The sequence below is a fragment of the Argopecten irradians genome, chromosome 16 (assembly GCF_041381155.1).
Source record: "Argopecten irradians isolate NY chromosome 16, Ai_NY, whole genome shotgun sequence".
In the NCBI taxonomy this organism is placed as follows: domain Eukaryota; kingdom Metazoa; phylum Mollusca; class Bivalvia; order Pectinida; family Pectinidae; genus Argopecten; species Argopecten irradians.
The window spans coordinates 32,511,459-32,530,259 of NC_091149.1; the positions used below are offsets into that span (position 1 = coordinate 32,511,459).

General features: G+C 37.8%; 1 long non-coding RNA gene across 1 annotated transcript; it reads right to left on the bottom strand.

The window, feature by feature from the left end:
* Positions 1-611: 611 nt before the first annotated feature.
* Positions 612-2,573, bottom strand: LOC138311033 (uncharacterized). The gene is made up of 3 exons (XR_011206515.1): positions 2,390-2,573; positions 2,162-2,315; positions 612-1,005 (listed from the first exon to the last, which is right to left on the bottom strand). It is a non-coding gene; the product is annotated as an uncharacterized lncRNA (long non-coding RNA).
* Positions 2,574-18,801: the final 16,228 nt, after the last annotated feature.

Below are 18,801 nucleotides of genomic sequence, written 5' to 3' on the forward strand. Positions count from 1 at the left end.
CGACTGATGTCACCGTGACCTGAGGAAACACAGCCATGGTGATATAGACTATGATGTACTCTGTACTTACTCTCGACTGATGTCACTGTGACCTGAGGAAACACAGCCATGGTGATATAGTGACCTGAGGAAACACAGCCATGGTGATATAGACTATGATGTACTCTGTACTTACTCTCGACTGATGTCACTGTGACCTGAGGAAACACAGCCATGGTGATATAGACGATGATGTACTCTGTACTTACTCTCGACTGATGTCACTGTGACCTGTGGAAACACAGCCATGGTGATATAGACTATGATGTACTCTGTACCTTACTCTCGACTGATGTCACTGTGACCTGAGGAAACACAGCCATGGTGATATAGACGATGATGTACTCTGTACTTACTCTCGACTGATGTCACTGTGACCTGAGGAAACACAGCCATGGTGATATAGACTATGATGTACTCTGTACTTACTCTCGACTGATGTCACTGTGACCTGAGGAAACACAGCCATGGTGATATAGACTATGATGTACTCTGTACTTACTCTCGACTGATGTCACTGTGACCTGAGGAAACACAGCCATGGTGATATAGACTATGATGTACTCTGTACTTACTCTCGACTGATGTCACTGTGACCTGAGGAAACACAGCCATGGTGATATAGACTATGATGTACTCTGTACTTACTCTCGACTGATGTCACTGTGACCTGAGGAAACACAGCCATGGTGATATATATAGACTATGATGTACTCTGTACTTACTCTCGACTGATGTCACTGTGACCTGAGGAAACACAGCCATGGTGATATAGACGATGATGTACTCTCCACTTACTCTCGACTGATGATGCCGTGACCTGAGGAAACACAGCCATGGTGATATAGACTATGATGTACTCTGTACTTACTCTCGACTGATGTCACTGTGACCTGAGGAAACACAGCCATGGTGATATAGACTATGATGTACTCTGTACTTACTCTCGACTGATGTCACCGTGTCCTGAGGAAACACAGCCATGGTGATATAGACTATGATGTACTCTGTACTTACTCTCGACTGATGTCACTGTGACCTGAGGAAACACAGCCATGGTGATATAGACTATGATGTACTCTGTACTTACTCTCGACTGATGTCACTGTGACCTGAGGAAACACAGCCATGGTGATATAGACTATGATGTACTCTGTACTTACTCTCGACTGATGTCACTGTGACCTGAGGAAACACAGCCATGGTGATATAGACGATGATGTACTCTGTACTTACTCTCGACTGATGTCACCGTGACCTGAGGAAACACAGCCATGGTGATATAGACTGATGATGTACTCTGTACTTACTCTCGACTGATGTCACTGTGACCTGAGGAAACACAGCCATGGTGATATAGACTATGATGTACTCTGTACTTACTCTCGACTGATGTCACCGTGACCTGAGGAAACACAGCCATGGTGATATAGACTATGATGTACTCTGTACTTACTCTCGACTGATGTCACTGTGACCTGAGGAAACACAGCCATGGTGATATAGACTATGATGTACTCTGTACTTACTCTCGACTGATGTCACCGTGACCTGAGGAAACACAGCCATGGTGGATATAGACTATGATGTACTCTGTACTTACTCTCGACTGATGTCACTGTGACCTGAGGAAACACAGCCATGGTGATATAGACTATGATGTACTCTGTACTTACTCTCGACTGATGTCACTGTGACCTGAGGAAACACAGCCATGTACTCTGTACTTACTCTCGACTTGATGTCACTGTGACCTGTGGAAACACACCATGATATAGACGATGATGTCTCTGTACTTACTCTCGACTGATGTCACTGTGACCTGAGGAAACACAGCCATGGTGATATAGACTATGATGTACTCTGTACTTACTCTCGACTGATGTCACCTGTGACCTGAGGAAACACAGCCATGGTGATATAGACTATGATGTACTCTGTACTTACTCTCGACTGATGTCACTGTGACCTGAGGAAACACAGCCATGGTGATATAGACTATGATGTACTCTGTACTTACTCTCGACTGATGTCACTGTGACCTGAGGAAACACAGCCAAGTGTGATCATATATAGACTAAGATGTAACTGTACTTGGCACTCCGACTGATGTCACTGTGACCTGAGGAAACACAGCCATGGTGATATATATAGACTATGATGTACTCTGTACTTACTCTCGACTGATGTCACCGTGACCTGAGGAAACACAGCCATGGTGATATATAGAGACTATGATGTACTCTGTACTTACTCTCGACTGATGTCACTGTGACCTGAGGAAACACAGCCATGGTGATATAGACGATGATGTACTCTGTACTTACTCTCGACTGATGTCCACCGTGACCTGAGGAAACACAGCCATGGTGATATAGACGATGATGTACTCTGTACTTACTCTCGACTGATGTCACTGTGACCTGAGGAAACACAGCCATGGTGATATAGACTATGATGTACTCTGTACTTACTCTCGACTGATGTCACCGTGACCTGAGGAAACACAGCCATGGTGATATAGACTATAATGTACTCTCTGTACTTACTCTCGACTGATGATCACTGTGACCTGAGGAAACACAGCCATGGTGATATAGACTAATGATGTACTCTGTACTTACTCTCGACTGATGATCACTGTGACCTGAGGAAACACAGCCATGGTGATATAGACTATGATGTACACTGTACTTACTCTCGACTGATGATCACCGGGACCTGAATGAAACACATGCCCACTGTGACCTGACCTGTGAAACACAGCCATGAGGTGAATATATGTAGACCTATAATGTAACTTACTCTCTGTACACTGTGACCTCTCACAGCCATGGTGGATGATAGACGATGAATGTACTCTCCACATTACTCTGAGACTGATGTCACCCGTGACCTGAGGACAACAACAGCCATGGTGATATAAAGACTATGATTTACTCTGTACACAGCCACTAAAACAAGCCAACAAGTGAGTCTGTGCCCTCAAACACACAAACTACTACTAAACAAAAACAAACCAACAAGTCGCCCTCAAACACACAAACTAGTACAAACTAAAACAACAACAAGGTCGCCCTCATAACACAAAACTATTTCAAAAGCTGTATAAAACAACCTAAAGTCGGCCTAAACACAACAAACTAGTACAAACTAAAAACAACAACAAGTCGCCCTCAAACACACTAAACTACTACAAAACATAAACACAACTACAAGTCGCCCTCAAACACACAAACTACTACAAACTAAAACAACCCAACAAGTCTTCTCTCAAACACACAAACTACTACAAACTAAAAACAACCAACAAGTAGCACCCTACAAACTATAAACTACAAACACTACAAACACTATTACAAACTAAAAAACAACCTAATCAAGTCGTCCTCAAACACACAAACTACGCTACAAACTATAAACAAACCGAACAAGTAGCCCTCAAACACACAAACTACTACAGAACTGCAAAAACAAACCAACAAGTCACCCTCAAAACACACAAACTAGTATACAAACTAAAACAACCAACAAGTCGCCCTCAAACACATATAAAAACTACTACAAACTAAAACAACCAACAAGTCGCCCTCAAACACACAATCTACTACAAACTAAAACAAACACAACAAGTCGCCCTCCAAACACACAAACTTACTACAAACTATAAAAACAACCTTACAAGTCGCCCTCAAATCAACACACACTAATATAAAAAAACAACAACTAAAACAACCAACAAGTCGCCTCAAACACTAACTAACTACTACAAACCAAAACAACCAACAAGTCACTTCTCAAACACACAAACTAATACAAACTAAACAATCAACAAGTCCCTCAAACACACAAACTACTACAACAAAACAACCAACATGTCAACAAACACACAAACCAGTCAACTCAAAAACAACAATACTCAAACTAACAAATAAAACAACTTAACAAGGTCGCCCTCAAACACACAAAAGCTACTATAAACTAAACAACCAACAAGTGCCCTCATAGATAACACATAAACTACTACAAACTAAAACAACTAAACAAGTATCCTCAAACACACAAACTACTACAAACTAATTTACAACCACAAGTCGCCCTCAAACACACAAACTACTACAAACTCAAACTCAACCAACCAAGTTCTCACCTCCTCAAACACACAAACTACTACAAACTAAAACAAACAACAAGTCGCCCTCAAAACACACAACTACTACAAACTAAAACAACCAACAGTAGCCCTCACAAACACACAAAAACTATCCTACCAAACTAAAAAAACAACTACAACAAGTCAATCTCAAAACAACACAAACCTACTACAAACTAAAACAAACCAACAAGTCCTCCCTCAAACACACGCAAACTAGTTACAAACTAAAACAACCAACAAGTCGTCCTCAAACACACTAACTACTAAAACTAACACATAACTAACTCAAACACACAAAAACTAAAACAACCCAACAAGTCGCCCTCAAACACACAAACTACTACAAACTAAAAACAACCAACAAGTCAACCACACCTCAAACCACACAAAACAAACTACTAAACTAAAACAACAACCAACTAAGTCGCCCTCAAACACACAAACTACTATAATGTAATAACACAAAAAGCTCACAACATAAGTTGCCAAACTAAAACAACTTAACAGTCACCTCAAACACACAAACTACTACAAACACAACAAACTACCAAACAAACTGAATACCAACAAGTCGCCCTCAAATAAAACACTACACCTAGGGGGGGCCCTATATCAACTACTCCAAACTAAAAACAACACAACAAGTCGCCTCTCAAAACACACAAAACTACTAACAAACAAAAACAACAAACAAGTCAGCCTCTCATAAACACACTAACAACTACTACAAACTACAAAAAACAACCAACAAAGCCTCAAACACACCAAACTACTATAAACAAAAACAACCAAAAGTTGCACACAAAACTCAAACTAAAAACAACCAACAAAACTCAAACACAAAACACCTCAAACACCTCATCAAGTCCTTCTCAAAACAACCAACAAGTCGCCCTCTCACCAAAACACACAAACTACTACAAACTCATAAAACAACCAACAAGTCATGTTCCTTCTACAAACACAACCAAACTACTACAAACTACTCAACTAACAACCAACAACAAGTCACCCTCAAAACCCACACAAACAAACTACAGTCACCCCTAAAACTCTAAAACAAAACCAACAAGTCACCCTACTACAAAAACAATCAAGTCCATCTCAAACACACAAACTACTACAAACTATAACAACCAACAAGTGGCCATTCAAACACACAAACTATGTACAAACTAACAAACAACAAGTCGCTCAGTCACAACAAAACTACTACAAAAACTTAAAAACATCCAAACAAGTCACCAGTCAAACACACAAAATACTATAAACAAAAACAACCAACAAGTTGCCCTCAAACGCACACAAACTAGTCTACAAACTAAAAACAACCAACAAGTCACCCTCAAAAAACATAGAAACTACATACAAACTAGTAAAACAACTAACAAGTCCATCTCAAAACACACAAACTACTACAAACTAAAACAACCAACAAGTCGCCCTTCAACACAAAAACTACTACAAACTAAAACAAACTAAAAACTCAAAGCCAACAAAAAAAAACTCTACCCTTCAAACACAACAAACAAGTCGCAAACTATGCAACAAACTACTGAAAACAAAAACCTCAATTACATTCTCAAACAAAACTACTACGAAACTAAAACAACCAACAAGTCCGCCCTCAAACACACTTATACTAAACAAAAACAAATGATAACAAACAATCTTCAAAAGTTCAAAACCAAACTTACAAACCCACCTATTTCAACACAACAATGCTGAACTCAACTCCTACACACTACTACAAACTAAACCACAAGTTTTGAATACAAACTCAAACAACACAAGTCACCTACACACAAACTCAACTAAAACAACCAACAAGTCGCCAAACTCAAAAACAAACTAAGAAATTCTTATTTCAAACACAAACTATTGACCAAGAAATGAAAAATGACCCTCTGACACCCAAAACAATAAAACAAACTGTACTTTTAAAAATGCTAGCATTGTGTCAAACAAGTCTGAAACTCACAAATTACAGTTTAAAAAGTTAGTCAAACTGAAAACCACAAACCTACAAACTAAAACAACCAATAGCCATCAAACAAACCTATAGTTCCCTCGTTATCAAAACCTCAAATTAAAAACAACACACGTAGTCCTTCAATGGTTGAACAGGAGGAAAGTTACTACAAACTAAAGCAACCAAACAAGTCAAACGCCCTCAAACACACAAAACTACAAAAACTAAAACAAACCAACAAGTCGCCCAACAAACTACAACTAAAAACAAGTCGCCCTCAAACACACAAACTACTACAAACTAAAACAACCAACAAGTCGCCCTCAAACACACAAACTACTACAAACTAAAACAACCAACAAGTCGCCCTCAAACACACAAACTACTACAAACTAAAACAACCAACAAGTCGCCCTCAAACACACAAACTACTACAAACTAAAACAACCAACAAGTCGCCCTCAAACACACAAACTACTACAAACTAAAACAACTAACAAGTCGCCCTCAAACACACAAACTACTACAAACTAAAACAACCAACAAGTCGCCCTCAAACACACAAACTACTACAAACTAAAACAACCAACAAGTCGCCCTCAAACACACAAAACTACTACAAACTAAAACAACCAACAAGTCGCCCTCAAACACACAAACTACTACAAACTAAAACAACCAACAAGTCGCCCTCAAACACACAAACTACTACAAACTAAAACAACCAACAAGTCGCCCTCAAACACACAAACTACTACAAACTAAAACAACCAACAAGTCACCCCTCAAACACACAAACTACTACAAACTAAAACAACCAACAAGTCACCCTCAAACACACAAACTACTACAAACTAAAACAACCAACAAGTTGCCCTCAAACACACAAACTACTACAAACTAAAAGCAATGAACAAGTTGCCCTCAAACACACAAACTACTACAAACACTAAACAACCAACAAGATCGCCCTCAAACACACAAACTACTACAAACTAAAACAACCAACAATGCCCTCAAACACACAAACTACTACAAACTAAAACAACCAACAAGTCGCCCTCAAACACACAAACTACTACAAACTAAAACAACCAACAAGTCGCCCTCAAACACACAAAAACTACTACAAACTAAAACAACCAACAAGTCGCCCTCAAACACACAAACTACTATACAAACTAAAACAACCACAAGATCGCCCTCAAACACACAAACTACTACAAACTAAAACAACCAACAAGTCGCCCTCAAACACACAAACTACTACAAACTAAAACAACCAACAAGTCGCCCTCAAACACACAAACTACTACAAACTAAAACAACCAACAAGTCGCCCTCAAACACACAAACTACTACAAACTAAAACAACCAACAAGTCGCCCTCAAACACACAAACTACTACAAACTAAAACAACCAACAAGTCACCCTCAAACACACAAACTACTACAAACTAAAACAACCAACAAGTCGCCCTCAAACACACAAACTACTACAAACTAAAACAACCAACAAGTCGCCCTCAAACACACAAACTACTACAAACTAAAACAACCAACAAGTCGCCCTCAAACACACAAACTACTACAAACTAAAACAACCAACAAGTCGCCCTCAAACACACAAACTACTACAAACTAAAACAACCAACAAGTCGCCCTCAAACACACAAACTACTACAAACTAAAACTGTCAAAATGATGTCCCTCCAGGCTTGGAGTTACTGAGTTCTAGATTTCACAGTATAACATTAGGAGCTACACATTGACTACTGACTTTGATAAATTTTAAACTGAACACTCGAGATTAGTCTAACATCTAGATCACAGCATTCTATGCATTATCTAATAATTACAAAACATTCATTCATAAAACCATCACACAGTATTACAAGTTCTGGAAATTCTGATCAAAACTATTCTCGCAATATGTAGCAGCAGAAAGATGGCGGCATGTGATATAACAATCAAAAACAATAACAGCCTAGTAGATAGCAGCAAATAGATATTAAGGTCTTATCAAGAAGTGATCAAGAATTCATGGTATGAACCTTGCATTGGTGTTATAAATTTTTGTTTGTCAACACTCACAAAATGAAATTTATAAATATAGACATATTTAAAAAATTATTAAATGAAATAAAGTTAAACACAAATTTAAATACTTTCATAACATAACTACAACATCCAACATTTTGAAGAATTTTAACATAAAATATTTTGTGGATATGAAAAATCCAGAAGAGGCTGTCATAAAGTTAAGACTTCTGAAATCAAGTCATTACGACATGGGCAAAGTCACTGGTATATGATAAAAACAAGAAATAGATATAAAATAAGCAAGGTAATATCTGTTTAAGTATTATTTTCAGAATTATTATGAAAAAAGCGGGAGCTGCTATTATCATGAGTAATGCATTGTATTTCTTACTATATCAGAAAGCAGTACTAAATAAGCATAGCATACCATGGATGATTCCAGTATCCACCCTCTCCTCAACGTTATTGACAGGGTATCAAAATGATAAGGAATTAAAGGGTTTAGGATTCAGCTATATATAGACAGACTGTATGTACAATTTAGTGGTAACTAGTAAGAATGTTAAGGTCCATCCCTGCTGGACTACATACATATAATAATGTTGTAGCCAAAGTAAATGACTTTGGATTCAGACACCTTTCCATAATCAAACTGAAGAAGATACTATAGGCTTGTGACACTGTGGTCAGTATATTTTCTCCCTCAAATGTCTTCCGTGTTACTTTGACACAACCTGACAGTAATGTAGGATGTTGTATATAGACAGTATCACTCACCTGACAGTAATGTAGGATGTTGTACTGTATATAGACAGTATCACTCACCTGACAGTAATGTAGGATGTTTACAGTACTGTATATACAGACAGTATCATTCTCACTCACCTGACAGTAATGTAGGATGTTGTACTGTATGTATAGACAGTATCACTCACCTGACAGTAATGATAGGATGTTGTACAGTAACTGTATACAGACAGTATCACTCACCTGACAGTAATGTAGGATGTTGTACTGTATATAGACGAGTATCACTCACCTGACAAATAAGTAATGTAGGATGTTTGTGTTGTATATAGACAGTATCACTCACCTGACAGTAATGTAGGATGTTGTACTGTATATAGACAGTATCACTCACCTGACAGTAATGTAGGATGTTGTACTGTATACAGACAGTATCACTCACCTGACAGTAATGTAGGATGTTGTACTGTATATAGACAGTATCACTCACCTCACAGTAATGTAGGATGTTGTACTGTATATAGACAGTATCACTCACCTCGAAGTAATGTAGGTTAATGTTGTATACTCACCCTGACAGGTATCACTCACCTGACAGTAATGTAGGATGTTGTACTGTATTCAGACAGTATCACTCACCTGGACAGTAATGTAGGATGTTGTACTGGTATACAGACAGTATCACTCACCTGACAGTAATGTAGGATGTATGTAACTGTATATAGACAGTATCACTCACCTGACACAGTAATGTAGGATGTTTGTAACTCTGTATATAGACAAGTATCACTCACCTGACAGTAATGTAGGATGTACAGTAACTGTATACAGACAGTATCACTCACCTGACAGTAATGTAGGATGTTGTACTGTATATAGACAGTATCACTCACCTGACAGTAATGTAGGATGTTGTACAGTAACTGTATACAGACAGTATCACTCACCTGACAGTAATGTAGGATGTTGTACTGTATATAGACAGTATCACTCACCTGACAGTAATAATATAGGATCTGGTGGTTCAGACTGTAACAGTAACTGTAGGATGTTGTACTGTATACTCAGACATGTAGATCACTCACCTGACAGTAATGTAGATGACAGTAATGTGACTGTATATATAGACAGTATCACTTCACCTGACAGTAATGTAGGATGTTGTTGTATATAGACAGTATCACTCACCTGACAGTAATGTAGGATGTATGTACTGTATACAGACAGTATCACTCACACCTGTACAGTAATGTAGGAATGATTGTACAGTAACTGTAGGATGATTACAGACAGTATCACTCACCTGACAGTAATGTAGGATGTTGTACTGTATATAGACAGTATCACTCACCTGACAGTAATAGTAGGATGTTGTATTTACAGACTGTATCACACACCTGACAGTAATGTAGGATGTTGTAACTGTATTTAGACAGTATCACACTCACCTGACAGTAATGTAGGGATGTTGTACACTTGACAGTACTGTATCACTCACCTGACTGTAATCACATAGGATGTTGTATGTTGTATAACAGACAGTATCACTCACACCTGACAGTAATGTAGGATGTTGTACTGTGTTTACAGACAGTATACACGTCACCTGACAGTAATGTAGGATGTTGAATACAGACAGGCATCACCTCACTCTGACAGTAATGTAGGATGTTTGTACTGTATAATATACTCATCTGACAGTAATGTAGTGTTGGTACTGTATCAGACTCACCTGACAGTAATGTAGGATGTTGTACAGTAAGATGTATACAGACAGTATCACTGTCACCTGACTCATAGTAATGTAGGATGTTGTACTGTATATAGACAGTATCACTCACCTGACAGTAATGTAGGATGTTATGTTGTACTGTAATACAGACAGTATCACTCACCTGACAGTAATGTAGGATGTTGTAATACAGACAGTTTCACTCAATGACAGAGACAGGATCACTCACCTGACAGTATGTAGGATGTTGTGACAGTATCACCTGGACAGTCAGTATGTCACTCACCTGACAGTAATGTATAGGAAGTTCACTCACCTTACAGTTAATGTAGGTTGTTGTACTGAATATAGAACATGTATCACTCACCTGACAGTAATGTAGGATGTTGTATTAGTCGTGTATCACTGACAGGATGTCAGGAACAGTAACTGTATCAGTAACACTCACCTGACAGTAATGTAGGATGTTTGATGTAGTAACTGTTACGACAGTATACCTCTCACTGACAGGTAATGTAGGATACTGTATAGACAGTATCACTCACCTGACAGTAATGTAGTATCACTCTAATGTTGTACTGTATAACAGACAGTATCATCCACCTGACAGTAATGTAGGATGTGTAACTGTACAGTAACTCAAAGGATATAATGTCTGGAGACAGTATCACTCACATCCTGACAGTAATGTAGGATGTTGTAGCAATGTATTATCAGACCAGTATCACTCACTGACAGTAAATGTAGGATGTACACCACACATCTCCCCTAACTGTATCCAGACAGTATCACTCACCTGACAGTAATAGTAGGATGTTGTCACTCACCTGTAAGTAATGTAGGATCGTGTAGTAACATCTCTGACAGTATCACTCACTGACAGTATTCAGACAGATCACCTGACAGTAATGTAGGATGTTGTATATAGACAGTATCACTCACCTGACAGTAATGTAGGATGTTGTATGATACAGACAAGTATCACACACCTGACAGTAAGTGTACTGTTGTATAAACTGTGATACACAGTATCACTCACCTGACAGTAATGTAGGATGTTGTACTTGTAGTAGACAGTTATACTCATGACAGTAATGTGAGGAGTATCACTTGTATATAGACAGTATCACTCACCTGACAGTAATAAGTAGGATGTTGTACAGTATACTACTAGTAACAGTGGAGGTTATCACTCACGACAGTATGACAGTAAATGTAGTAATGTTGGTACTGTATATAGACAGTATCACTCACCTGACGTAATGGTAGGATGTTGTATATGACAGTATAACTCACCTGGTAATGTGGATGTTGTATAGACTGTATAGACAGTATCCACTCACACTGACAGTAATGTAGGATGTTGGTTGTACTGTATAGCAGACAGTATCAACTCACCTGACAGTAATGTAGGATGTTGTACAGTAACTGTATACAGACAGTATCACTCACCTGACAGTAATGTAGGATGTTGTACTGTATACAGACAGTATCACTCACCTGACAGTAATGTAGGATGTTGTACAGTAACTGTATACAGACAGTATCACTCACCTGACAGTAATGTAGGATGTTGTACAGTAACTGTATACAGACAGTATCACTCACCTGACAGTAATGTAGGATGTTTGTATGTATATAGACACAGTATCACTCACCTACATGTAGGATGTTGTACTGTATTTAGACAGTATCACTACCCTGTAATGTAGGATGTGCTATATTAGACAGTATCACTCACCTGACAGTAATGTAGGATGGTTGTACTGTATACAGACAGTCTCACTCACCTGACACGTAATGTAGGATGTTGTACTGTATACAGACAGTATGTTGATGTTTTTGTATATAGACTGTATCACTCACCTGACAGTAATGTAGGATGTTGTACTGTATACAGACAGTATCACTCACCTGACAGTAATGTAGGATGTTGTACAGTAAAGGTATGACAGACACAGTATCACTCACCTGACAGTAATGTAGGATGTTGTACAGTAACTGTATATAGCGACAGTATCACTCACCTGACAGTAGATGGTATGATGTTGTACAGTATAACTGTAGTAAACAGACAGTAATCACTCACCTGACAGTAATGTAGGATGTTTGAACTGTATATAGACAGTATCACTCACCTGACAGTAATGTAGGGATGTTGTATACAGACAGTATCACTCACCTGACAGTAATGTAGGATGTTGTACAGTAACTGTATACAGACAGTATCACTCACCTGACAGTAATGTAGGATGTTGTACAGTAACTGTATACAGACAGTATCACTCACCTGACAGTAATGTAGGATAATGTATATAGACAGTATCACTCACCTGACAGTAATGTAGGATGTTGTAGTACTGTATACAGACAGTATCACTCACCTGACAGTAATGTAGGGATGTTGTACTGTATATACGACAGTTATCACATCACCTGACAGTAATGTTAGACAGATCAACTGTCAGTAATGTAGGATGTATACAGTATACAGAGTATCACTCACCTGACAGTAATGTAGGATGTTGTATATAGACAGTATCACTCACCTGACAGTAATGTAGGATGTTGTACAGTAACTGTATACAGACAGTATCACTCACCTGACAGTAATGTCAGATGTTGTAATGTGTATATAGACAGTATCACTCAACTGACACAGTAATGTAGGATGTTGTAATGTATACAGACAGTATCATCACTCACCTGACAGTAATGTAGGATGTTGTACATAATATACAGACAGTATCACTCACCTGACAGTAATGTAGGATGTTGTACAGTAACTGTATACAGACAGTATCACTCACCTGACAGTAATGTAGGATGTTGTACTGTATATAGACAGTATCACTCACCTGACAGTAATGTAGGATGTTGTACTGTATATAGACAGTATCACTCACCTGACAGTAATGTAGGATGTTGTACTGTATATAGACAGTATCACTCACCTGACAGTAATGTAGGATGTTGTACTGTATACCACTGTATACAGACAGTAGTCTGTTGTATACACTCACCTGACAGTAATGTAGGATGTTGTACTGGTACTTGTATATAGACAGTATCACTCACCTGACAGTAATGTACGGATGTTGTACTGTATGTATACAGACAGTATCACTCACCTGACAGTAATGTAGGATGTTGTACTGTATATAGACAGTATCACTCACCTGACAGTAATGTAGGATGTTGTACACAGTGCACCAGTATCACTAGACACTATGTAGGATGTTGTACCATATCACCAGTATTCACTCAGACAGTAATGTAGGATGTTGTACTGTATATAGACAGTATCACTCACCTGACAGTAATGTAGGATGTTGTACTGTATATAGACTGTATCACTCACCTGACAGTAATGTAGGATGTTGTACTGTATATAGACAGTATCACTCACCTGACAGTAACCTGTAGGAAGTTGTACTGTATGTTATACAGACAGTATCATCACCTGACAGTAATGTAGGTTGTTGTACTGTATATCAGACAGTATCACTCACCTGACAGTAATGTAGGAATGGTTGTACTGTATATAGACAGTATCACTCACCTGACAGTAATGTAGGATGTTGTACTGTATATAGACAGTATCACTCACCTGACAGTAATGTAGGATGTTGTACTGTATATAGTACAGTATCACTCACCTGACAGTAATGTAGGATGTTGATACTTGTATATAGACAGCAGTATCACTCACCTGACAGTAATGTAGGATGTTGTACAGTAACTGTATACAGACTGTATCACTCACCTGACAGTAATGTAGGATGTTGTACTGTATACAGACAGTATCACTCACCTGACAGTAATGTAGGATGTTGTTGTATATAGACAGTATCACTCACCTGACAGTAATGTATGGATGTTGTACAGTAATATATAGTCAGTATCACTCACCTGACAGTAATGTAGGAGGTTGTACACTGTATACAGACAGTATCACTCACATGACAGTAATGTAGGATGTTGTTATAGACTGTATCACTCACCTGACAGTAATGTAGGATGTTGTATACAGACAGTATCACTCACTGATGACAGTAATATAACAGGATGTTTTGTACAGTGTATATAGACAGTATCACTCACCTGACAGTAATGTAGGATGTTGTACTGTATATAGACAGTATCACTCATCCTGACAGTAATGTAGGATGTTGTATATAGACTGTATCACTCACCTGACAGTAATGTAGGATGTTGTACTGTATATACAGACAGTATCACTACACCTGACAGTAATGTAGGATGTTGGTAATGTATACACACAGTATCACTCACTGACAGTAATGTAGGGATTGTTGTACTGTATATAGACAGTATCACTCACCTGACAAGTAATGTAGGATGTTGTAGCAGTAACTGTATACAGACAGTATCACTCACCTGACAGTAATGTAGATGTTGTATGTAGATTACTGACTGACAGTATCACTCACCTGACAGTAATGTAGGATGTTGTATGTATATAGACAGTGTATCACTCACCTGACAGTTAGTAATGTATATACAGGATGTTGTAGTAAGTTGTAGGTTTACTGACAGTATCACTCACCTGACAGTAATGTAGTATGATGTACAGTATATAGACAGTATCACTCACACTGAACAGTAATGTAGGATGTTGTACTGTATACAGACAGTATCATCACTTGACAGTAATGTAGGATGTTGTACTGTATATAGACAGTATCACTCACCTCACCTGACAGTAATGTAGGATGATTGTATACAGGACAGTATCATCACCTGACAGTAATGTAGGATGTTGTACATTAACTGTATATAGACTGTATCACTCACCTGACAGTTAATGTAGGATGTTGTTACTGTATAACAGACAGTATCATCTCACCTGACAGTAATGTAGGATGTTGTATATAGACTGTATCATTCACCTGACAGTAATGTAGGAATGTTGTCACTGTATATTAGTACAGTATCACTCACTGACAGTAATGTAGGATGTTGTACTTGTATATTGGACAGTATCACTCACCTGTACAGTAATGTTGGATGTTGTACTGTATATAGACAGTATCACTCACCTGACAGTAATGTAGGATGTTGTACCTGTATATAGACAGTATCACTCACCTGACAGTTAATGTAGGTTGTTGTACAGTAACTGTATACAGACAGTATCTCCTCACCTGACAGTAATGTAGGATGGTTTATATTGTATATAGACATGTGTAGTACTCACTCACCACCTGACAGTAATGTAGGATGTTGTCCTGTAGACATGTACTCAGACCAGTAATGTAGCAGTATCAGCATGATCACACTGACAGTTATGTAGGGATGTTGTACTGTAGATAGACTGTATCACTCACCTGACAGTAATGTAGGATGTTGTATATAGACTGTATCATGCGCACCCTGAACAGTAATGTAGGATGTTGTACTGTTATAGAGAGACAGTATCACTCACCTGACAGTAACCTCACTCACCTGACAGTAACAGTATACATGTAAACTGTATTACTCACCAGAAAGACTGTGAACATAACCTACAAGGACAGATACGATGACACCAACACTCAAATACACAAACTATACACTCACTGAAAACAACAATGTAGTTAGTTGCCCTAAATGTCACACAAACTGACAGTCAATGTGGATGTAACATATACAACCATCATATTTTCTGACATTTGTAATCAAACACAAAAAAAAAAAAAAAAGACAGTATCACTAGAACTCAAGTGACACATTAACATCACTGGAACCTAACTGCTAATGTAGGTAAATGTACAAACTGTCAAACACACATACTAGTATCACCACCTCCCCAGTAACCAACAAGTACTGGCTACCATTATTCATACACCGTACAATCCCAAACCACTCTCACCTTTGCCCCAGAAATGTCACTCAAAAAAACAAAAAACTAGTGGAATTGTTGTAAAATACACACCAACAAGTCTCACTCACCTAACAGTAATCTAATGGTTTTAATAAATGTATACCAATTTAGAGACCCCTGTTAAATACTACATGGTTTATAATATTCACTTTAGAGACCCCTGTAATGTATCTACATAGTTTAAATATCCATTTAGAGTCACTGTTAAACTATCTAATGGTGTATTGTACTTTAGAGGTCACTGATAAGTATATCTTATGGTTAATACACACTTTTAACTCACCTGACTGTTAAGTAGGATCTAATGTTTATACTCACTTTCATACCCCTGACAATATACATGGTTTATTCTACACTTTCACTCACCTGTCAAATATACTAATGGTTTATTCCAACTTTAGAACCCCAACAAATCAATCAATGGTTTACAACACTTTAGAGACCCACTGTTAAATATCATTAATGTTTATCACTCACCTAAAGAGTAATGTATATCTAAATGACACAACTCAACAGTTTAGGATGACCCCTGTTAAAAGTATATAGACAGTATCACTCAAACTGACAGTACCCCTGTAGGATAATGTCAAATAACATGTATCACTCACCTGACAGTAATGTACAATGTACTTATACTACAAACTAAAGTAACCACCTGTATAATGTACTGTACTGTTACAAACTGTACACAAACTGACAGTAATGTAGGACAAACTACAGTACTGTAATCACTGACACAACAAGTATCCATGTGTTTAATCACACACAATGTATATACTACAGTATCACTCAACTGACAGTAATGTACAATGTGCCCTCAAACACACTCACCTGCAGTATGTACTTATCACTCACCTGACAGTAATGTAGGATGTCAAATGTATACTACTAAGTACACTCACTGACAGTAATGTATTGGTGTAGTACTTCCCTCAAAACAGACCCTGTATCACTCACCTGACAGTAATGTAGGATGTTAAAACAACATTAGAGTATCACCAACTACTACTAAAACTAGGATGTTGTATACATTATGTATCACTCACCTGACAGTAATGTAGGATGTTGTACTACATACAACAGTAACTCACTAACTACTACAAACTAATGTAACAAGTGCCCTGTAAAACACACAAACTACTACTGAAGTAAAACAACCAACAAGTCGCCCTGTTACTACAAACTAAAACAATCCAACAACCTGCATCTCACCTGTAAGGTACAGATGTACTGTATACAAAGTATCACAACCTGACATGTAAGTTGTCAACACACAGACAGTACTACTACAAACTAAAACAACCAACAAGTCGCCCTGTAACACCAAACTACTACAAACTAAAACAACATCACTACAAGTGAACAAATCACTCAAACAAACTCACACAAAACTATGTACAAACTAAAACACACCAACACAAGTCACCTCAAACACACAAACACACAAACTGTACTCTGAAAAGTCATGTAGGATGGTTGTATACACACAAATACTACAAAACTAAAACAACTCAATGTAACTCACTAACTAAACACATATCAACAACACTCAAAAAGTTAAAACTAAAACAACCAACAAGTCGCCCTCAAACACACAAACTACTACAAACTAAAACAAATACAATGTAGACCCTTAAACACACAAACTAATACAAACTAACCAACAAGTAATAACAGTATCACCCTGTTAAAATAAATAACTACAATAAGTTGTTTCATTCCAACAACAAAACTACAAACTAACAAACTAAAACAAAGTAGGTACCCTCAAGGTACAAACACAACTTTAGAGACCCTGTTTAAGTATATCATGGTTTATACTCACTTTAGAGACCCCTGTTAAGTATCACATGGTATATACTCACTTTAGAGACCCCTGTTAAGTATCACATGGTTTATACTCATTTTAGAGACCCCTGTTAATTATCTCATGGTTTATACTTACTGTAAAGACCCCTGTTAAGTATCTCATGGTTTATACTCACTTCAGAGACCCCTATTAAGTATCAAATGGTTCATACTCACTTTAGAGGCGCTTGTTCAATATCTCATGGTTTATACTAACTTAAGAGGCCCCTAATAAGTATATCATGGTATATACTCATTTTAGAGACCCCTATTAAGTATTTCATGGTTTATACTTACTTAAGATACCCCTGTTAAGTATCCCATGATTAATATGCACTTTAGAGACCACTGTTAAGTATCTTATGGTTTAAACTTAC